The sequence below is a fragment of the Ambystoma mexicanum genome, chromosome 5p (assembly GCF_040938575.1).
Source record: "Ambystoma mexicanum isolate Mex_15411 chromosome 5p, UKY_AmexF1_1, whole genome shotgun sequence".
Taxonomy (NCBI): Eukaryota; Metazoa; Chordata; class Amphibia; order Caudata; family Ambystomatidae; genus Ambystoma; species Ambystoma mexicanum.
In genome coordinates this window covers 514,190,314-514,215,214 of record NC_090930.1, presented here as the reverse complement: position 1 = coordinate 514,215,214, position 24,901 = coordinate 514,190,314, and positions in this window count along the sequence as shown.

Below are 24,901 nucleotides of genomic sequence, written 5' to 3'. Positions count from 1 at the left end.
AGGAAAACAGTGGATTTTGAATTGAGGGATGCAAGCAGTTCGTCACAGGTGTTCAGGAGAGCAGTGTCTGTGGAATCCATATTGGTTGTCATGTAGACCACCAACCAGTTCTTTATGGGTGTTGAGTTGGGGGTGGTCCACCTTCTCTAGCAGTTTTCCCAGGAGGTGGGTGATGGAAATGGGGTGGTAGTTGGCTGGGCTGGAAGGGATTGCAGATGGTATTGTAAGGATGTGCCGCACAAGGGAGTGCTTGAGGGAGGATGAACAAGAATCAGTAGCAAAGGAGTGGTTGCAGAGATCAGAAAGAGCAGGGGCGAGAGAGGAAATGTTGTCCTTGTGTGTTCACGATCAACATGGGATAACCTGTTTGGAAGACCTTCATAGAGTTGACAACTCTGATGACTTCATCAGGGAAGACAGAAGCGAAGGAGGAGAAGGAGGAAGGAGGAGGGTGAGTGGTAGTGGGGGAAGAAGGGAGAGGGTTGTGTTGGAAGAGTGCGTGACAAGGATGTTCAGTCTGTCCATTGTTTTTTAAAAGAAGTGAGAGGCAAGTGCATTACAAAGGGACTGTGAAAGTGTAGGGGCAGAAGATACAGCAGATGTGTTTGCAGGTTGCCTGCACATTTTGTAGAGTTCAGCCATGATGCAAAGCACACGAATACAAGTACACAAATACTCACCTCTTGCACTCCTGGCAAGATCATGCTCACCGCATCAATTCGCAGAGGCCGAAGTCAGAATGGAAGGCTGAGGTAACTGCCATGGAAGACATAAGCAGACAACAAAAAGCAATGTGATACAGCAAGCAAGGATACATGCATGCTAAATGTAGGATGCAATGGCCAATGCACCCTTCATTGTGACAGCATACAATTGGTCAAATACTGCATTCAATTTAATGCAGCTGTACACCACACCCAGTTGCGGTCAACTTGAAGCTGAACAGACCATGGTGCAGGATGCATGGTACATGCATGTGAAAACACCAACACCACTAAACGTAATGTGCTGGTACTCAACATAGCATTCCAAAATTGTGCATCAATGTTCACATGGTTGTGGCATGTAACTGGTGCTACAAACCATAATTGGTGAATCGTAAGCAAGAGAAGCCAAATGTGCTGTCGATCCATAACCCCACAAACATTGCAAGGGATGTGAAGTGTCACTCAGTATACATGGTCAAAGTGCAATGAGACACAAACCAGCACAACTATCAACACCTGTCACAGGCGACAAACGCTGCAATCCACTCCTAAATACCCAAGAAATGCCCACACAGTTGGAACTCCCACAATTTGAATATGAAACCAGTGGCCACTCCAATCCATAGAAACAACATCATGCCCAGACCTATCACCACAACCACACCTTGTGAAACAAACACCCATTAAGAAGTATTGGTGACCCACAAGACAGGTCAATCCCAAGTGATCACACACAGTGCAAGACTCCCAGGCAAACACCACAGAAGCATCTACAAATGCCCTTCACTTACCTGCACAGGGTACCCATCTGCACAGCATTGGGAGACGCTTCCCCTAAATCCAATGACATGCATAGTAAGAGTGACACTGAGAGGGAAGACCGAGCAAATGCCACATCAAGGAGTACACTGCCTGGATTGGAGATGGCCAATTACATGCACTACACCACAGATGAATTGCCCAAGGTAGGCACCATAGTGCCATGAGTACCACTTAAATAACCATACTGGTATGTTAGCATGCAAAGCACATATAAGTTAAGTTAGACATGCAGCAAACATGATGACCAATGCTGCATGGTCAACATGCAAGACACTGCTAATGCTTACCCGCTGACTGCTTCAGCATGGTGTGTATCCTGCATCACCTTCACCTGGGACTGTTTAGGTACAGGAGGGACAGTGCCTGGTGAAGGGCATGGTGAGCATGGAAATCAAACGGTGCAGGGGGTCTCCCCCTGGTCACTGCCAGATCATGGATTACTGAAATAACATTGGAGAAGACATTACAACTGGCATAGTGAAGTACCATTCACACAGCACACATAGGCAAAGGAACACTGTACCCATGGTTACCTGCACATGCCATCCTGTGCACCACCATGCAATTTGACCCCACTATGAATGAAGGACAACTCAAAAAAGAAATGCCGACATAAGGGCCTGGCGTTCAACTAAAGTATTAAAAATAAAATGTTTTAAAAAAATCAAAAATGGCCATCATGGACCGAGGTGGGGGTCCACCTAGGAGGGTAGAGGCCCAGGGTGCATGTCAACTTCCACATGGGACGGCACAGCTATGGTGGACCGGGAGACATGGCTCTGCTAGCAAAACCTTCCTGCATTGAATCGGAAGGTGGGAATAGTGCAAGAGGCTCACCACACAGTGCCCAGGCCTGGTCCTCAGTGGCAGTGGCCATGCGTGACACTGATGAATGCATCAGCAGACTGAGGGTTTGGAGGTCACCATGTATAACCTCACGGGTTGCATGGAGTTCTGCCGTGATAGTCTCCTTCAGTGATAACATCTCCTGGCAGCACAGTCTCCTGGTGGCTGTCTCTTCCTCACAGATTACAACTCTGTAGGCCAACAACTTACGCCTCAGGGCTTCCCTGTGTGCCCGACTGACTGCAAGCAGCAATGCCTGCAGAGACCTCAGATCTGCCCATCGGCCCCTGATGTTGGCCTCCAAGTGCAGCCGTGGGCCGCATTACCTGCAGCTGTTGCTCCACCTGTGTTGCTGGGGGAACATGGAACTGCCCAACGTATCCATGCCCTCAGCCAAACTCTCATAGGCAGCACCCTGTTGTTGTGCAGATTGCAACATCTGCTGCTCCCACTCTGTCTTCTCAGGCTGCACACGTACTGCACATGTGTGGGGCCCACACCTGCCGGACCCAACGGAGCATGGCTCTTGCTGTGATGCCACTGTCTCTGGCTACAGGACTGCAACCCTCCCTTGGACATCTGCCCCAGGACCAGAAACCAATACATGGGAGTGCGGCCTTGCATCTGTAACCACCACAGATGGGCGTGACACCACTGATTCGCCTTGTGAAGGCACCTGACTCCCGGCACACTCACGGGCCTCAACTGCTCCACCGATTGGTGCACTCACCTCTGCCAGCATTGAGGACTGTACATCCGATTCAGCATCAGAGCTATTGGAGTCCAAAGAGTCAAAATTGTCTGCATCAAGGCTTAGGATGGTCTGTGGCACCAGTGGATTCTCAATGCCTGCCAGGCCATGTCCTCCACTGGTAGTCTGAAGTGACACAGACTCTTCTTCCTCCTCTTTCTCCTCCTCCTCTGCATCTGATGCCTCCTCACCTGCACATGGACGGAAAAAGACACGTGGAGTCATTTGCAACATGTCTAGAATAAACATATATATCACATTGCTGTCATGCAACAGAATGCAGGGCATGTCACCATGAGAGAAACAGCATCCACACACTATGTACAAGATGCTATCTGATCATGGCCTATGCAGACTGGGAACAACATTCCCTGCTCAAGGCCATGCTGCAAGTGGACACATTGCCAACAAAAAGGGTTGTCTGCAAGCACACTATGACACATGGCACAGCTAACTGTTGACTAATACCAGTGAAATGGGCAATGGTCATGTGGCTCTGTGACGTGCAATTACATGACATGTCAACAGGCAGACACACATATTCACATCCAAGTCCGCTTACATCACATTCCACACCAGTGTTGACCTGGCACAGGGACTGTACACAAAAATGGGAACATGCCGTAAGTATGGGGAAAAGGACACAGTTCCAGTTGATGCATGACTGTAAGAGTACCACCTAGCCAAGGTCTGTGAAGTGGAGAGAGAAAGTAAATGGAGTTGAAGATAGGAACAAGGTACAGTGACTCTGAAAAGGGACAGGGGCATGGACCCATGGAGTGTGTGCAGAATGTGGGAGGGTAACAGGGATCAGGCCTCACATCCATTTGACTCAGGAGTCATTGCGACAGTGGCAGCGGGGATGTGCCCAATCTAGACATATGCACACTCACTCAGGGCATGCCGTAAGGTGTGTTGGTTGTCATCTTGCATGTTCTATTTAGCATCAAAGCACCTGAGTACATATGTGAATAGAGAATCTATACCCTGCAGGGCATGAAGTGTAATTCATTTTTCATACACAAGCACATGTCTAGCAGAGTCATTGACATCAAGGATGCAACTAACAAGAGGTTGGTATCATGTTGTAAGTGATTTCAACCCGGCACTCCACCTAAGTCAATGCCTAGCGTGTGATGCACAGCTGGAACCCTTAATTATTTATTTATGTCTATAAGATCTTTTATTTCTGAATGATATACCCTTATATCACGCCCCTCTCTTTGAATCCCCCCCGGTCACACTGAACTAGGAAGCAAGCTGTTTTGCAAAGTTAAAAAGATTTATTTTAGGTATTTTCACTATATATATATATATATATATATATATACATCACACTATTTAATGTTTATACAATGATCACCAATGGGTTGATGTCACAACAAATCTCTTTAATCACACGGAGTATTGGTAGGAAAAATAATGCAGCATAGAAATAATACTTGTGTGGGTTCAATCAAAAGGCAAGTGATCACTCTTTCCCCCTGCACACTACTAAATCCTCCCAATATGCAGTATAAAGAGATGGAAGAAGAGAAAACAGCTTTCAGGAATTCAAACTCAAGAATTACAGTATCAATCCGAATTTCCCCTCAGCAAACACAGGGAAAAACAGGAATGATTGCAACTTGTCAAAATGGTTTAGAATGTGGCTTTGAATGGAACGGTAAAAACACTGAAAATGGATTTCATTCACTAAAATGGTTTGAATACTAGAGGGAGCCGCTTTGTATAGTTTCAGATAAACACTAGCAATGATTATTGAATAACTAGCGGATTGAAAACTTAATTCTGAGGTCGGATGCAATGTACAGCTGTTTCACACGTGATAGATTTGAGCCAAATGAAAAATTTGTGGCAAACTTTTCCATGCGCGGTAAGTAGTTGGAATGTAGTTTTGGATTTGTTGGAAAGCTAAGGATGTTAGCTTCAAGTGGACACTTAAATTCCATTTCTAGCATGCACGGTGAGGAAGTTATGAAGGTTTTTGTAGAGGTCGTTTTTTTTCAGAAAGAGTCAACATTTGTAAAACAAGGTTGCGCTTTTTTAAAAATTACAAACAAGTTTCTAATACTAGGGAGTCTATAAAGGCACAAACTACACGACAGCACAGCCACCAGTCCAGCGACACCTCTGTCTGGTTTTTGCCCACCGAGACACTTGTCTTTCTTCAGAAAATATATTAGCGCAAAAATGGTTTTAACATTACAATTACCAAAGGACTATAGGGATGAGAGAAAGATTCAGGTAAGACTAAAGATTTTCTACAATGCAGTTCTGGATATAAGAGAGTGGGTTTGGATAGGGATGACTTATGGACAATACATATGCTAGAAACAATCCTATGCTATGGATACTCAGTGCCACTGTTTGGGATGGACCTGTCAGAGATCTGGTCAGGGATACTTTCTGGACTGGAATTCTGCTAGCACACCGGACTGGACTCAAGGCATTCTGATTCTGCACTCAGCACGGCACTCTGGACAGTGCACAGCAACATTGGACTGGATCTGACGGGTTGGTTCTGGTTTGCTGCTATCTGGTCACAGCTCAGCTCTACTGGGTCGGATCTCTGAATTCTGGCAAGAATTTTTAGCAAGAAAGCAGCACAGCTCAGCCCTACTGTGTCAAATCTCTGAATTCTGGTAAGAATTCTTAGCAAGAAAGCAGCACAGCTCAGCCAGGCTGTTCTTTTTTTTGTTCCCCTTGGAGGTCTGGGGTAAAATATGGTTTCAGGATTTTAAAAGGCCAAGCTGAGGAGGGTTCAGTTTGGAAATGGGCCTTTCTGTTTTCAAAGTTCTGGAGTCTGGAATATGGATTTCTCTTGCAAAGTGCTTCTCCAGCAATCAGATGGTGGGTGGATGTGTGTTTCATTCTAGGTCCTAAATTGTCTCTATTTATGTATTTTCTAAAAGGATGGGTATGCTGACTTCTACAAGGCACACCCCCTGGTATTCTATTGGTTAGGGTCTTTCCTCTCCCCTGATTTGAGAAGAAAACATGGTGTCATGATGACGCTGTATTTTGTAATCCAGGGAGTACCTCCCCTTTGTTTCTGCACATGAAATCTATTTTTTCATACAAGACATATTTACAATTTTGCAACCTTAATGCCAATAGCATATTTATATCAGATATTTGTTGGAGCAAGTATTCATCCGAGCCCTGTCACGTTGAGAGCTTGGGTCTAGATTTGGCTATTTTTCGCACTTTTGGTCGGGTACCTAATGTCAGATTGGTTCACATTTTCACACATATGTGTGCATGACACCTGGGCATAATCATGTGAAGTTTCATGTTTCTGGCATTACCACAATTGCTACAAAACCACAAATTATGTAGTCTTGTCCCTGAACATCGCACAGAGTTCTGAGTAGTTTTGAAACTTGACCAGAATTTCCATATTAACAATACTGTCATTTTACAAATGTTTACAATTTTGCACAGTCCTCTGTCAGTCCTTTTCAAAATATACTTTCTTGTGCTTTAAGAATACACAAAACTGTCTGCCCCTACCTCCAAAGTTTTGGGTGGGTCAAGAGCAATCCCTGCCTCTTCCCTCTGGCAGGAGTCTCTGTTGACACTTGCATCTGCATATTGTTTTCAATCCAGGAAGACTTTTGTATCACTCCCAGGAGCAGGAGCCAGTGCCCCTCCCCTTTAAATCAACACCTGAATGTGAGCTCCTGTCTTTTTGGTGGGAAGCAGAAGGGTGGTGTGTTTCCCCATGGCGGAAGCTTCTCTGAAGTTTTGCTGAATCAGGTTACTTTGTTGAAATTAAAGTTACAATTTTTAAAACAGGCAAACAAATCTCTAATTCCAGTCGTTTTAAACATAGAAATTAAATAGTGGCAACCTATATTGCTTTTGATAGCAAGTCACTTCATTTCAACCATTTGATTTTAAGCTTCTAGTGTAATTAAATGGTAGCTTTCATACAGGCGGCTGACGGTACTGCGCACATATTTTACAGATTTTCACAGGCAGGCACCTTTTTTAATGTGGATATTCTTGTGATGAAATCTGCTTCTTCTGACATTGGGCCTCATTACAACCCGGGCGGTAACCATGGCGCTATTTGTATAAAGTGACGGGTAACACCCAGCAAGGATGTTGGATCTTTTTTTGATGCTTGGGAACCATTATTTTGTAATTTCAACAACCAAGAAAAAACGGATTTCAGAGCACTTCTGGGTATCCTTGCAATGAAGCACTGTCTTTCATGTAGTTTCCATTTTCACTCTGTGGGCAGCCCAATGACAGGTTTTAGCAGTTTGGTCTCCTGTTCCACCACTGGCACAGGCAAAGTAGATTGGCAACCAACTTTCTGGTTTCACTGCACAATTCTCAGAGGTTTAGCGCGCATAGGGATTTTTGCAGCCATTTTGTTGGTTCCGGTGCCACCAGCACACAGTGATGTCACAGGGCAGAGCCTAGTGGATCAATGCATCCCACACGCCCCCCCTCGCGATTTGGCTTTGACCGCCCATCAACGGCAAGTCGCGAGATTGGGATTATCAGTTTCTTTTCTTTCTGGTCCAAATGTCAAAATTCATCAGCTTCACCCATCAGTGGTGGATCGACCGGTTCTCCTCGCCAATTCCTGATGAGAGTATGGAGCGATACCCCGGGCCCCTATGGATCTTTCCTTCAGGTCCATTGGTGGTCCTCCTTGGTTTTAGTCTCCATGGTTTCAAATTCTAGGATGACAAAGCAAAAGCATATTTGTAGACATTTCCCACCACTATTTTTTTTAGTGGGGCGAACACATATATTTTGACAAATCAGGATAATTTTTTTCTATTGGCAATTTATTGATTATATAGATGGAATATTTTTATAGTTGGAATTCTAGGGAGCTGGAGTGACCCCCTCTGTGGTTCCAGGAGAATCCTCTAGTTGCTGCAGAGTGTGCCTAGCATGGCAACACTTCAGTTGGTTGATATGGACCCACTTATCTTCCCCCTCTGCCAAACTGCCTTTGGGGATGCAGATTTTGTAGGCGACTGGTGCGATTTTGTCTACAATTTTAAAAGGACCCTTCCAGCTAGGCAAACATTCGCGCTGTTTGGCCTGGTTCCTTTGGAAATTATATAAGTAGACCCGGTCTCCTACATGGTATTCTTTTCTAGTAGTCTTTAAGTCATAGTGGGTCTTCATGCTGTGTGCAGATCTCGCTAGATTTCGCTGAGCATAGGCAAAAGCATGGTGAAGGTGTTTTCTCAGATTTTCAACATACTCATGAGCTGTGGAGGCATTGATCAATGTCTGCTCTTGGGTTCTGTAGAGCAGATGCTGGGGAAGCACCATCCTGCGTCCAGTCATCAGCTCAAACGGTGACAGTTTAATTGTGGATGAAGGGGTAGATCTGACGCCATCATGATAAGGGGTAATTGAATATCTCAACTTGGCCCAGAATCTGCCACAAACTTTTTTAATATGCTCACAATTGTCTTGTTGTATCTCTCAACTACACCACTAGAGGCTAGCCGATAGGCAATGTGTAATTTCCTTTTGACCCCAAGTATCTCCCACATCTTTGTCATTACTTCGCTAGTGAAGTGGCTACCTCAGTCTGACTCGATCCTTTGGGGTAGTCCAAAACGCGAGAAGATGTGGTTGATCATCAGTGCAGCTGCTTTTTCTGCCTTGCAACTTGGGGCCGGGAGACATTCCACTCATTTAGTGAACAAGTATGTCACGGTCAACATGTACTTGTTCCCCCTAGAGGAGCGAATCACGGGCCCGATAAAATCGACTTGCAAATCTGACCATGGCATTGTCATCCCCCTCTTTTGGAGAGGCGCACGGTGTGTGAGGGATGTTGGCTGAAATTGTGCACACACAAGACACCCCTTCAAGTATTGGTTGAGGTCCTGCCCCATGTGTGGCCAGTATGCAACCTCTCTTAAGATTTCAAGTGTTGTATGAAACCCCCTATGACCGGCTGTGGCCGCATCATGGGTGTGACTTAACATCAGGCTTCCGAATGAGGTAGGAACCACCCACTGATCATGGCCAGCTAGGGATCTCCTTACCAACAAACCGTCTTGGATGCAGAACATTTTTTGGACATTTTTTTAAAAAAAATGTATTTGAAACTTCCGCCTGATAGACTCAATGTAAATATTGAGACCTCATTCTTTTGTTATGAGGTGTTGTTCATCAATATTCACAAAAATCCATATTCATAAAAAAGTTATTATATATATCGCTAGACAATCACAGTTTGTCAATCCATAGTGAATCTAAAAAGTCAACTACAGCACAACTCAATTTTATGCCCTGACTGGCACTGGCGTAAATCCACCAATCTCGATTTCCTTCTGTTGCAGGCATAAATTCACTTAGATGCTGTGTCCGTTGTGCTATGAGCCGCTCGCACTTTGTTAACAGATGTTCAGTTGTTTCTGTATCGCTATTACAAAAGCGACACATATTATCTTTTCCTTCATTAATGTGTTGTCGCCACAGCATCTCTTTTGTTTTGAGCGCGTTTAAGCGGAGTCTCAAAAATTGGGCCCTGTGATGACGAGAGGCGCAGTTTGTCAAATACGTGCTTGGCACATTTAATTTATGGGCGCCAGGTCCGGAGTCTAGAGTATTCGACATTTGGTGACGACGGTCGGTGTTCTGAATCCAGCACCAGAGTTCGAACTTCTTTTTTGTTACTTGGGGGCGCATGATCAAGTCATTCAGATTTAGATTGGCAGCAGTTAGAGTTGAGATCATCATCTCCTTCCACTCTTCTAGTAACTTCGATGAACTCTGGCCCGGCTGTGTGCAAAAGATTTGAAAAGCTGGTGTCACAGGAGTCAGACACATCTTGCGCAAAGCCATTAGTGGTTTCCACAGAACACAGGTATGGAGCTAGTTCAAGGACAGTTTGTATCTTATTTGGACCATCGAAATGTATGAAGGTAGCCTCAGAACTCGCCGCCAAAAGAGCCCTTCCATCTTATGCCAAAATAGGATGTCAATATTCCATGCGGCTTCTGATGCAAAGGTGATTGCTGGAACAATCTTTAAGGCGTAGAAGGTTAGAACTGGAGTAAGGGTGAATTTGCCGTAATTTCTGTTCAGCAGCCTCGCTTGGATGGTAAATTGTATCATTCTGTTTTCTATGTCGAGTTTCCAGTGGTGTTCATGTAGGGACTTGTTAAAGGTGATTCCCAGGTAGCGAATAGAGTTGACGATCCCGAGAGCTTTCCCATCGACTCTCCATGAGAAAGCTTTCCGTTTTTTGGACTCCCGTTCGCCAATTATGACAACCTTTGTCTTGTCGATGTTCAATGTCAGGTCATTGATGCTTAAATATTCTTGTAAGTTCTCTAACTGCCGCTAGAGACCAATTTGGGTACGGTCCAGGAGCACCACGTCGTCGGCATAGATTATACAACCGATTTCATTCTGGTTTACTTTGGGAGGAAAGCATCTTACATTTTTTCTGAAATCTGGTAGATCACAAATTAACATTTTAAACAGGTCGGCTGCCAACGGATACCCTTGTTTTACTCCTTTGGTGGTGGGTATTTGGTTTGATAAAGCGCCATGATCGTTCAGCTTGAGGCAGATGGCAGTTTGATAATGAAGAGCTTTTATAGGGTCGATTAAATTGCGGGGACATTTCCAGTTATTAAATTTTTGCCACAATTTTTCTTGATTAATGCTGTCAAAGGCGCCCTTCAGGTCGATGAAGGCCAAGTAGAGATGGGTCTTGGACTTGAGACTTTCCAGCTTTAATATGTTTAATAGTAGGAGATTTACTTCCACGCCCACACCTTTGGTGAAGCCAGTTTGTCTGATGTCAAAGATGTGGTTAGACACAGACCATGTTGCTAGTTTTTGGCACAGAAATGAGGCAAAGATATTTCCTATTGTGTCCAACGGGGCAATCGGGCGATAGTTGGCTGGATCAGCCCGATTGCCCTTTTTATATATTGTCACAATAATCGCTTCACGCCAAGAATCTAGGATCAACGTCGATGCAGACAATCGCAGGAACAGCATTTCAATGAACGTTGCCCACTGTTCGACATTTTCCTTGAGCATCATGTTAGAAATTAGATACGGACCTGCAGCATGTGATCTTTTTAAGGCTCGTATTGCTAACTCAATGTCCTCTTTGTTAATGCTTAGATCCCATGAAGTCAGACCAGGGTCAGAGACTTGTGATGTTTCCAGGGATAGATCACTGAAGATGTTTGAGAAGTGTTGTTCCCATTTTCCGGCATCAATTACGTTCGGCATCATGGAAGAATGCCGGACATTACCTGTGTTCAGGATTGCTCAGATTTCACGGGAATTCTTTGTAATCAATTCCTTCATTAATACCTCAGCTTGTTCTTGTTCGATGATTATTTTTTGAGATTTTAACCAATTACGATATGTTTGATGCCGCTGGCGAATTTTTGTTTGAATCGAGATGTTATTGCTGGTCGCAGAACTACATTTTTTTATCGCGCGAATATCACGTCTCATGGCCTTTTTTTCTTGCGACAGTGTCACAGAGGATATGTGTTTGTACTTAATACCCAGTTTTGAGAAATGGGATTTAGGGGTGACAAAGTCATGTAATAAAGGAGTGTAGTTCACGGACAACGCTATGTCGTGGAGGAATTTTTGGCCTATTTTCTCGATCTTTGGACCGTCAATCCGCAGGCGGTTTCCTCCCGTGTTGACAGAGATTGAGGGTTTAAATTGGTTACAATCTGTTTGCCATTCCACGATACAAGATAGACGCAGAAGATTATGATCGCTGGATGGCATCTCAATTACTGTCAAAGTTGTCTCCTCCTCTAGTAAGTTACATGAGACCCAGAAATAGTCAATTATTGAATGTGCCTTTTGATTTGACCAGGTTGGTCGCGGCGGTTGATCTCTTGGGACATTTCCATTTGCCATCATGCAATTACGATTTTCAAGAGAGAGACTCCAATGATGGCTCCTTGTAGATAGATCGTCAACTGGCAATAGTTTGTAATTTCCGGCGCTGGAATCATAGGTGAACCAGGAACAATTCAAATCTCCGGCACATATTATTGTCAGATTTTTGTGAATCAAAAGTGTCTTGTCGATAATTGTTGTGACCGTGTCTATGAATGTCTTTGTGCTTATTTTACTTGGATTCCAGTATTCATTCAGGACTAACAAATGTATTCTCACAGAAGTTCTTGTTTCGGCAGTTTTTAGTAAGGCTCCTTGTACAAATGGATTTGGGTTGAATGAATTCACAAGACTCCACCAAGGATTGATTTTAATCAGCATCAGGAGCCCGGACGATGGACGCCCCATCGGGCTTTTGATAGCGGGATTTAATAAGGAGACAAAGCCGGCTCTAATTGGTGGATCGGTTAGCCATGTCTCTTGGAGACAGATAACGAATATTTTGTCCAGTTCAAAATCACAAGAGTTGAATAGATGAATCCACGGGTATTCCAGGATAAGAATTCCTGTTTGCATTCAGCAGGGATAATTGATGGCTAACGCTTAAATGCAGCAGCGTGTCGATTGACACTTTTTTGCGCCTCGGTGGAAAGAGGCCTTAAGTTGTTTGGAATTGACAATTCTTGATGAAGATCAGCACGTTGTTGTTTGTTGCTTCCTTGGAGACTACTTCTTGGGCTTGATGGTGGCGGGTTAGGCCTGAGGCATAACGGTTCGATTGAGATATCGAACCCACAGACGAGCAGGTCTTCTGCGGCGTTCAAAAGGGTGTTTCTGACTGAAGCTGAGGTTATGTGTAAAAGAACTTGGTCGCAACATTTCTCCGTGGCATACTCCACGATTCGAATGTCTTCGGATCGAATGGTGCAGAGTGATGGAATACAGGTAAAAAGTTTCATCACGTTGTGGCGATTCAAATTTAGTTCACAGTCTTGGTGGTGAACATTTTGTAAACGGAGTTTGCAATTCGGGTTTCCAGGTCCAGATTTCACAGCAGCATGCACTCGTGAAATAAACCAAGGTTGTTTTTGTGATTGGAGTCTCGGTTGCTTGGGGTTCAAGACCCCAGATTTTTGCTGTCCTCGTTCAGGAACTTTCGTTCTGTGGTCCAAGTTCTTATTCTGCCAGGGTTCTGGTTTAGAATTAGACAAGGGTGCCGCACCAGCAACTTTAGGGATTGTGCGGAATTGACCAGTTTGCTGGTCGGGGAGAGAACCATCTGAATATGTTGAGAGATCACAAAGATCGATCTCAGATCCTGATGGGTTGCTCACAAGACTTTCATGGTCTGATTCCAAACGTTGTCTTTTTTTTACAGGCGCCACAGAATTTGAGTGTTTGGGCACCGAGGGTTCTTCCAACGAAATACCATTTTGGGGGGAAGAGGATGGCAATTCAGACCGAGAGATTAAACCTGGTTTAGTTGGAGGTATAACATTTCTGAAATATTTTCTTTGCTTCGTTTTCTGTTGACCATTTTTTGGTTCTTTCGTGCCTGCCGGGGTGCTGTCGTTGAGAACTTTTTTTGCTGGAAATTTTTGAACCGGCTTAAAAGTGACCACTATTGATTTGGCAGGACTACCAAAGATGCCAAAGGAAACCGTTGGATTCAATCGAATAGCAAGTAGAGGTGGGCATTTTAATTGCTCCTTTGATGTGGTGTTTGGAATAACATCTTGAGATTCTGTTTCCAAATTAATTATTCCGACTTCGTCGATTGGACCACCAGTGCCTTTTTCGGTATGCTCGCTCTCAGGAGAAATAACAGGTAAGTGTGGATTGTTTGCGCAATCAAGGGAAGGCATAGAGTCATGGACAAGGACTGGTGGTTTTAATGGAGGCATTGTGTTGGCATCGACGGCTGGCCTTGGAGGATCCTTGACTGGCGCCAAATTTGAATTCATCATTTGTGTTGAATGGCACATCCACTTTACGACTTCAAGAAGGCCATCTGATAGGGTATCGTTTTGGCAATGGTGCCGTGCGGCAAGATCACTTAGCCGCTCTTGCCATCGCAAAGTCTGTTCAGCCTCCCGAGACAACTGAGCTTGTAAAAAATTGGCCACAGCTTCAAATTTGTCCATCTTTTCTTTTAGGGTAATAATTACAGAGGTCTGGTCTTTGAAGGTTTCATGAAGTGATTCATACATTTTTAGGAAAGGTAACAATGCAGTGGAAGAGGCAGCTAAGACGTTATTGTAAATCTGCATCGCTGCAGCGGACGAGAGACTTGGTTTAGATTTAGCGCCGGATTTTTCGGCAGTACTTGACTGCGAGTTGTTTGCAGAATCAGAGTGAACATCGCTGAGACCAGAGGTGTTGACAGCTGGCAGGACTAGACTGTCACGCAGTGGCTGTGCAACTTTGGTGCGTGAACTTGCACTCCTAGGTGTGCTGAGAATGTCTTTGTGGATTGTATGCACGCGTGATTTCGGTGGAGTTTCTTTCACGCTAAGACCTGCCAGACCTCCGGGATTTTCACCGTCGACTGAATTCGCACTAGGGCGAAGAAGGGTCAGTTTTGAATTTCGTAAATTACATAGATTGTCACTTGCGAAGAAAGGCAGGTTGTCCAAACCAGCATCATGTTGGAAAATATTTTGAGAATTCATAACAGAGTTAGTCGGATCTTGAGGCTCTGTGCAGGGGGACTGGGGTAAAGTGGTGATGTTTCGATGTTTCTTTGGTGGCTTTTCAGTTGCCTCACCTTCCAGGGATCGAGAGTTATTCATTTCATGCCAACTCCGGCTGACATCATGAGAATTCATGGTGTCAGTTTCAGTGTCACAGCCAATTACAACTTTATTATTTGGGCACTGGGTTTCACGTGTGTTTTGATCAGAGGTGTACATACTCTTGTTGATACTCGTGTTTTCGTCATCATCTTGAGAGGCTTCCATTAACTCTGCGTCGGTGCAGTCAAAGGGAGAGAAAAATTCATCAGCTGTTGCCGAAATTGGCAAGTTAAGATCAGTTTGTTTACCGTTGGCTGATAGAGACAAACCTGATGGGCTTGCAGGTACACGAGGTAAATCAGTCAACGTTAGTAAGTGACATGGGGGTAGGGTTTTGAAATACATCGAATTGTTGGCAGGCACGATAATTGGTTCACGCTCAGCGGGGACTTCGGTGGGAACTGCAGCCTCTGCACGGGCGGGTGTATTCAGCTCACCGGCTCCTGCGAGCTGACAAATGATTACTTCTGGAAGCGATAGGGCCTGATCAAGGGCGATGTCACTGCTACCAGGTAGGGGAGCATTGTTCATCTCACCCCTGTCATCTATTAGATTGGAGGTTGCAAGCATAGATGTTGGGGTGTGCAATGGTGATGTTATGGGGGGCGACTTGACAGCACACGTTTTCAATGGTTGAATGGGCGGTAGTGCAGAAACTGATGATAGATCAGATGAAGAGTCAGTAGGAAAAGCTAGTTCGATAGGATGTCGAACACGTTTAGCAGCGCTTACCTTTACAGTTTCAGGAAGTGAGTCGGCTTTTAAGGCAGTCCAGGGGTTTTGCATCCGACGTTGTTGGATGGTTTTCCTACGTGTATGCCCCCCCATTTTCTGTTTGTGCAGTCATTGTGGGCAGGTGGCTGCCAGTCGCGGACTGACGAAGACTGACTCTGCGCACGACTCCGCCCGGTTCACGGCACACAGCCACAGGCCACAGTCTTTAACTCGCGCCCTTTACTGACACAGGCTTCACGTTTTGTCGTGTGCCCTACAAGAGGACGTGGCCGACTTCAGCGCCGGCTTCCAGCAGGCGAGGCGAGTGTCCAGCTGGGATCAGCTGTCGCAGCGGCGGCGAGTGATTTCTTCTGCCTTGGAGCTCGTGTCCTTCAGGTGCGTGGATTCCTTTACACCCAGCTCCTAACAGTCTCCAAACAGTAAATCACGTCACCCTTGTCTCCACGCCGGGCTTCTTTGGACATTTCAGCAACACTCTGAGGTCCTCTTTCCCAATGTAATCGGTATCTGTCAGGGGAAAGTTCTCAGGGTCCTCAATGTGTTGATAAAACTTACCAATTATGGATCCCCTTTTTGAGCCGTAATCAAATCAGCATCTGGGGTCTACTTACTACATTGTGCAGTTGAGAGTTCATTATGAGCATTTGTCTGGGACCTAGTGATAGCAGTGACCTGGGTTTCCCCCAACAGGGACTCGATCTCTAGTAGATCCCCTTGGGTGGCTCTGGTTTTGGCCAGCTGATCAGCTAGGTCATTTCCAGTTTTGTCTGGTCCCTCTACTTTAGAATGACCCTTGATCTTTTTCCAGTAGTTGGTCATCCCAATCGAGGTGACCAGATCATCAATATTTTGGATTAATTTTCCATGTTTCAATGGTTTATTATTAGGACATAGCATGCCTCTGGATTTCCAGTTAACCAGGTGCTCCTCAAACCCATTCCGTACATAATCCGAGTCTGTGATTATGACCAGTTCGTGGAGTTGGTGTTGGACAGCAGTGATGATGGCTTGATGCACAGCCATCAACTCTGCCACTTGACTATTCGGGGACCAATCTTGTACCCAACGGAGGGTTCTGGGGACTCATTCACCCATGCATTCCCTGCGCCGAACACAAGTTCTTTTTCCCCGTTGTTGTCAACATGGTAGGAGCATCCAACCACATAGACAGTGGGCATTCCCTCACACTTGTCTTCTTCAAAGATTTTGTGTGGGGAATTAAGGTATGCCTCCATGTTGTCCTTGATTTTGAGACTTTCGTCCTCAAGGCAGTTTTCTCTGGCACAATAATGCAAGTCAGCCAGAGCTTGTGCGAGGGGACTCTTCTTGTTTTGGCCATATCTGACCTCCACATAAAAGCCTTGCATTGACAGAATCCAGGAAGTAATTTGGGAATTATTCACATTGCCGGCCCGGATTCTGTCACTTTGGAGATATTGCAGAGGCTGGTGTGGAGTCTCCACTATGATGTGTTCCCCCTGGATAAACGGGCGGTAATTCTTCAATGCCCACACCGTTGCCAGGAGTGTCTTCTCACAATCGTTGAATTTTTCCTCCACAGAGGATATAATTTTACTCGCATAGGAGATTACTTTATTGACCTTGTCATGCTTTTGATATAATTCTGCAGTCAAGCATGTATTTGAGAACCCTGTCTCCAAGAAGAAATCATTGTTTTTGACAGGGTAAGGTAGGCAAGGCTCTTGTGAGAGGCTTCTTTTGAGTTGTCTTACTGCTTCGGCTTGTTCTGGACCTCACTCCCACTTGACCCCCCCTTCAAAAGATGGATCAGGGGTCTTGTGATCTCTGCGTAGTCCTCAATGAACTTTCTGCTATAATTAGTCAGTCCAAGGAGGCTCCTTAGTTCCCGCAGAGTTGTGGGATCTCTTAATTTCTGAAGTGCTTCCACTTTCTTTTCCTGGGGACAGAGACCCTGAAGAGTAATCTCATTCCCCAAGAAATTTACACGGGTTCTACAACACTGTGCCTTTTGAAAGGAAAGTTTTGCTCCGGCAGCCCTCAAATGGCTATGTGTTCCTCCACAGTTGAGCTTTTGATTAAAACATCATCTACATAAGCCAGGTTACACCTTTCACCCAGGTCGGGCATGGCCTTATGTAGAAAAATGTTGAATTCGTTGCCGGAGTTGATCTATCCGGAGGGAGTCTGGGTCCATGTGTACTGCTGCCCCTCGAAGGTGAAAGCCAGCTTGTATTGGTCCTCCCTACTGACAGGTACAGTCCAGTACCCATTGGTCAGGTCTATTGCAGTGAATACCTCTGACCCCTGGATCCGGGCCAGCCCGTGGTCAATGTAGGGAAGAGGCCATCGGGAAGTATGCACCCGTTTGTTGAGCTCCCTAAGGTCGGTGCACAGTCTCCACTGGCTGTTTGGCTTCAAAATCCCCAGCACCGGATTATTGAAGGTGCGTGGACTGGACAGATTATCCCACAGGACTCAAGGTTCTTAATTAGTTCAGTAAGGGACTCCATTGATGCGAGAGGCAAGCGATATTGCTTCACAAACACTGGAGTCATGCTAGGGTCCGTGGGAATGGTTGTTGTGTGGATGTCGGTGCGACCACAGTCATATGAGTCCACCACAAAGAGATCTTGAAAATCTAAGAAAACTTGTTTCAATTGTTGCTTCTGCTCCAGAGTCTCACATGCATCAGCTAGGTTGACTCTCTCTTCAACCATCTGCATGAAGCCTGGAAAGACTTCCGGTTTTGCTATCTCAGCGTCCTCCTCCAGCTGGGTGGAGAAGTCCCTGGTCAAAGTGCTGATTTGGACTGGTGGCTTCAGGTGGGGAAGGCGTTGTGTTGTCATCACTATCACTGTCAAAACAGTACTTGGGGATTGCTTCTAACAGTTCATTACCTAAATCTATGGAAAAATGTCGGTCATCGACCGCCATTCCAATAATGGTGCCTGCGGCTAGAGTGATACTTTAAGTCGCTGTTATCCACCTCTATTGGAATGGTGTCATGTTCTATATTGACTACTGGTGTTGGGTTTACCCCCAACCATTGCTGTTGGAAATAAGCATTTAGATGGATATAGGCGTCAGGGTTTTTCAATTTCTGTCCTCTTTTAACTTTCTCTTCCAGGGAGAATTGTCAGGTCCTTTCTGGGATGGTGACTTCCTCTCCAATCAGAATTTCAACTGCATAAGGCAGCAATTGAGCTGACCTAAATGCTTTCTCTGGGTCATCAAAGCCCATGGGATTATCCGCTAATCGGGACCAAGCTTTGAAGTTTATTAGGTCCAAACTAATGGCAAAGCGATTGAGAATGTCACTGCCTAAGTAAAAGGCTGCAGTGACGTCTCGCACGACCCAACAATTATGGACTATGCTCTTGTTGCCTATGGAGATCTTGAGCCTACACCTGCTTGGCAGGAGAGGTTTGGAATTGGGTGTTTCCAGATCCATTTCCCATTTGTCTATCAGTTTAAATGTTGGAATGGCTGGATGCTTTGGGAGTTGGCGGAATATGGCTTCGCTGATGAAGCTCTTACCGTTGTTCACACACATTCGGGTGAGAACCGAGTCCCTCCCTTCATTTAACTGAATAGGGATGAACAACTGCTCTCCAATTTGCTGAATATCAGCCTGGCTTTGAGCTGATTTTTCATCTTTCTGGACTATAGGAGTGGGAATTTCTGATTGTGAATTTGTAAAGAATTTCAGAGTGTTTCCTTCTAGTGTGGAATGCCACCTTAGACTGGAAGGAAGGTTGATTTTCAGAAATAGAGAGGACCACCCATCACCAGTTTGTTGTCCTACTGCTATTACTGTCATGCCTGGGATTTGGTTGTTCTGGAAGTGAAATTCTATTTGATCAGGTTTTTGTTCAACCATGTGGTAGGTGCCATTTAAACTAACATGGTTGACACTCTGTTTCAATTTTATGGGTCGGCTAGTCTGGGTCCAGAGGACCTTGTTTACGCAATCTATTAGGGGTGACAACCTACGCAGGATGTCATTTCCTAGTAAACAAGGGGTGCCCTCTGGAGTTACAACTATGACCGGGTGCTTTACCTTGTGTCGCCCAATTTTAATGTCCAAATCCACAGTCCCCACGACGGGAATTTCCTTCCCGTCGAAGTTCTGAAGTTGTCCAGAAACAGGGGTGAGAGGAATTTGGTAATTCTCTCCCCTTCCCGAATTCAGTTTATCAAAGGCTCTTTTTGACAGAAGGGTAGCTTGGGATCCAGTGTCCACCAGTGCCAAAATTGTACACTGCCGCTGTATCTGGACCGGGGCATAGAATCTTCCCTCCTTCTCCTCAAGCGGACACAGATAATGTAAATTTTTGGACAACTGGTGGGTTAGTTTCTTGGTTTTGGACACTGATAGAGAGGTGATTTGGGCAGAATTCTGTTTGGAGTCTTGGGAATCTGAAAAGGAAAGGTGACAGATAGAAATGGGAGAAGTTTTGAGTTCCCCTGGTTCTGATTCTGGGCTGCCCCCCCCCCTTTTTGGAGGCAGTCACCAGGATGGGTTTGAACCAGGGGATTTTCCTGTTGTTGGTTCTGGGGTTGGATGATGGACTGCGCTAGCTCAGTCCCCACATCTACCCAGTCTGGATTTGGATCTTTTGGGACCCATTTCTTTGGGAGGAATTCCCCCATTTCTGAAGGAGAAGATCATTTCCCGAGGATTCTCTGAAGATCCCTCTCATTCCAATTGGAAGACTTGTACCTCCTCCTCCAAATGGGTCTTTTTGGGCTCTTTGTTTCTCCTGCCCCCCTCTGCTCCTTGGGTTGCAGACTTTCAGGGCCAGGAGATTTTGGTTCTGGTTCCTGGGTTTCCAGGGGCTTTTGACAAGTGGGGATGGAAGCTTACACCAAGGCTTTACACCCCCCTTCCCCTTGTGCCTCCTCCCTGGGAACCGGTGGGTTGTCAGGGTTCTTCCCCCGTCATTGCTCTGGAGCACCAGATCCGGAGTTTGAGGCCTTCTGCGCCAGCATGCTCATCTGAGGGTCCTGTTGAGCCCTCAGCATGCGACCCAGATCCTGTGCCATGTTTTGGACCTGGTGCTCAGGTTGTGAAACCCGCTCAGGCTGATACGGGGTTCTCATTTCTCCCCTGTGCTGATCCTGGGAAGGGTAGCTATCCCTTCTCCCAAAATACCCCGGGCTAGGAAAATGTGGGTACCCCTCCACCCGGATCGGGTTGTATGGGCTCAGGAAAGTGGGGAAAGAAGGATGGATTGTTTTGGGGTTGAAAGTTTTGCGGGTAGCTGGGGAAGAAGTTCTGTCCAGGGTTTGGGGAATTAATGCCCTCCTGGGAGAAGTGAGGAGGGAAGTTCCCTGGGTTAGCTGATGTTTGGTTGGATCCCCTACTTGGGCTGGGGGAGTCACACATAACCCAGGATGGGTCTATTCCCCTTGTAGCGGGGGCTGATGTAGTCAGGAGAGTTAGGGGTCCCATGGTGGGATTGCCTGGCTGGCTCCCTGTTTGTGACTGCCCGAGGGCCTTCTGGGCTTGGGATTATTCTGATTCTGTGCAGGCAGGTTTTTAGGCCCCCCATCTCCAAATCTAAAATGGGGGCAACCTTCACCTCTGCCACCTTAGCGGCAGCAGGGGTGTTGGTTAGTTTGGGGCTTTTGGGATTATTTTTGTTTTCTATGGGATTTTGCACCTCATAAATTTGTGTGGCCTGTTCAATGACCCAGTCTAGTGATATTTTCTCGTGAAAGTCTCTCACTAGCTGGGTCATGATGTACTTGGGGAGAGCGTGGAAAACAGTATTCACAAACTCTTTGCTGTCAGTGCGCACCCTTCTGGTGGTCTGAGCAAAGGCATGCTTTAATTCCTGAACAAATTCTTGTGGGGCCTGATCTTCTCCACATTGCAAGTTGTAGGCTGCCTTGCGAGCCTCCTGAGGATTTCTGTGCACAGAAAAATGTTTCAAGATGGCCGCCCTATAGGCGGACCATCTAGAATGATTTTGGTCCTCCAGCCCCGCAAAGAAGCTGGAGTGTTCTGGAGAGAAGGTCCATTTCACATATTGAATACAGCTTTTGCTGTCCTTCAAATGGAAAGTTTCCATCATCTGTTCAAAGAGCTCTAAGTGCTCCCAAACCAAATACTTCACAATCTTATGATAGGGAGTGATGACGCTCCTTATCACTTTGATTTGCTTTCGGGGATCCTTGAGCAAGGGGTTCGGGTAACCCTGGTCCACTCCTCTGACTCAGAGGCACTGCTACCAGAGGTGCCTGTCTGGTCTTCTAGGCTCTCCCGGATTCTGCGAGCCTGGGACTGGCTGGCAGAATGTGGGGGCCTAGTTTCCTGTGTCCTGGGGCGCTCAGAGAAGTCTTCTGATTCCTCCTTGCTCCCAGGATTTGAGGAGTACCCCTCCCCCCCCCCACTGATCTAGCTGGGCAGAGGTTTTCAGGATGCCCTTAGTGGGCCTACTCTCATGAGGTTTCCCACTAAATTTTACAGTACTTGGGAACCCATACCCAGATGCCCGCCCATCCATTCTGGGAGGCGCTGATCCATGAACCCCATATTCCTCATTGGATTGAAGTCTGCCATCCCCGTGGCCCCTGGCTCATGTGGGCCAGCGGACATGGGGATGGCAGAGTCCAGGGATTGGAAGAGATGAAGGCCTCTGGTACTAGGGTTCCTGAGGTTATGCTCAGGTGTTTCCCTTTCCCAGCAAACCTCATCTCTTTCAGCCCCTGCTCCCTGTTGCCATGCAAGAACCTGAGCTTTCTGTTCCTCCATCAAGGCCTTGCTAGTTTCTATCAATTTCTCTTGCATAGCTACCTGTCTGTGGAGCCTGTCACTTTTTTCACAGAGGGCCTCATTGTCTCTCTGTGCTTCGTGTGTCAATTTAGAGTACTGGGCCAGTTTTTGCTGCAGGAGTGTTACCTCCTGAGTCCTGTCCATACTGGCCTGGTCCTTCCTTGTTAGAGCATCTTCCACCCTCCTGGTGTGGTCTTACAATTTTTCATGGGCTTTTTGCAGGTCACCCAGTCCCTGAAGGGCCAGGTGATTTTCTTATATCTTCTCTTTTAAGTAACTGACCTCCTGGCCTAAGGTGTCCCTTTCCTGAACAAGAGACTGCCTCTGTGCAGCCAGGTCATCCCTCTGTCTTTGGAGCGCACCAGCTTTCTGGCACTCTTCATCAAATTCTGCCTGGGTTTCGAGGTCTTTGAGAATTAGTTTATTATTCTCTTCTTTTTCTTGGCCTAGGAGGTTTGTCAGGGTGACTACCTGCTCCGTGCATGCCCTGTTGAAATTTATTTGCTGTTCCAGCTTTGTCTGGCTCTGCAGTAGAGAGTCCAAACTTTCTTGGTACTCCTTCTGCAAGGCCAGCATTCTGGTATCCTGTCCTACCTTCTCCTGCTGCAGGATACCCATGTCTTCTTTTATTTTGGTCAGGTACTACCTACTTTCATTTTCTGATTCATGGCTCCTCTGTAGCCTTTGCTCTACAGAGTCCAGATCAGTTTGGGCCTTTTGTAATGCCTGCAGTTGCTTGTTTGCCAGATATTGTCCCTCGGCATATTTTTCCTGTATTGCTCCAATATGGAGGTACAGATATGCTATTTTGGCAATCTTGCTTTGCTCTTCCTTTACCTTAGGGGCCATATACAGTTCACCCAGGGCAACATGTAATGGACCCTGATCTTGCCATGTGTCTAACCCTGTTGCAGTCCTCTGTTCTGTGATTGCCGGCAACCACACATTCTGATCCTGCTCTGTCCATTCACCCCTTACAAATAATGTGTGCATTAGGTGTTCTTTAGCCATATTGATCTCTTCCAAGGTCGCCATTCTGGAAATATTGATTTCCTTTCTGACTTACAGGAGTTTATTTTACTTTTGCAAAACAGACCAATTCCTTAGAGCGTTCCTATCGAAGGGTGCTTTTCACAGTGTAACACAGCGTGGTAGCCCAACAGGGATTATGTACCCCGTTAGTTAGCACACTGTATTAGACTGTCACAAGTGGTATTTCTAATTCAGAAATCTCGTGACGAGCCCCCAATCCTGTAAGTGATTTCAACCCGGCACTCCACCTAAGTCAATGCCTAGCGTGTGATGCACAGCTGGAACCCTTAATTATTTATTTATGTCTATAAGCTCTTTTATTTCTGAATGATATACCCTTATATCATGCTCCTCTCTTTGAATCCCCCCCGGGCACACTGAACCGGGAAGCAGGCTGTTTTGCAAAGTTAAAAAGATTTATTTTAGGTATTTTCACAATATATATATATATATATATATATATATATATATATATATATATATATATATATATATATATATATATATATATATATATATATATATCACACTATTTAATGTTTATATAATGATCATCAATGGGGTAATGTCACAATAAATCTCTTTAATCACACAGAGTATTGGTAGGAAAAATAATGCAGCATAGAAATAATACTTTTGTGTGGGTTCAATCAAAAGGCAAGTGATCACTCTTTCCCCCTGCACACTACTCAATCCCTCAATATGCAGTATAAAGAGATGGAAGGAGAGAAAACAGGTTTCAGGAGTACACACTCAACAATTACAGTATCAATCCCAATTTCCCCCCAGCAAACACAGGGAAAAACATGAATGATTGCAACTTGTCAAAATGGTTTTGAATGCGGCTTTGAATGGAACGGTAAAAACACTGAAAATGGATTTAATTCACTAAAATGGTTTCAATAGTAGTGGGAGCCGCTTTTTATAGTTTCAGATAAACACTAGCAATGATTATTGAATAACAAGCAGAATGACAACTTAATTCTGAGGTGGTATGCAATGTACAGCTGTTTCACACGTGATAGATTTGAGCCAAACGAAAAATTTGCGGCAAACTTTTCTGCGCGCGGTAAGCACGATTGCGGAAAAACTAAAAGGAATGTGGTTTTGGGTTTGTTGGAAAGCTGAGGGTGTTAGCTTCAAGTGGACACTTACATTTCGTTTCTAGCATGCACAAAAGGAGGTTATGAAGGTTATGAAGAGGTCAGTTTTTTTCAGAAAGAGTCAAAATTTGTAAAACAAGGTTGCACTTTTTTTAAAATTACAAACAAGTTTCTTATACTAGGATCCTATGAAGCCACAAACTGCAGGACAGCACAGCCACCATTCCAGCGACGCCTCTTTCTGGTTTTTGCCCGCCGAGACACTTTTCTTTCTTCAGCAAATATATTAGCGCAAAGATGGTTTTAACACTACTATTACCAAAGGACTATAGGGATGAGAGAAAGATTCAGATAAGACTAAAGATTTTATACAATGCAGTTCTGGATATAAGAGAGTGGGTTTGGATAGGGATGACTTATGGATAATACATATGCTAGAAACAATCCTATGCTATGGATAC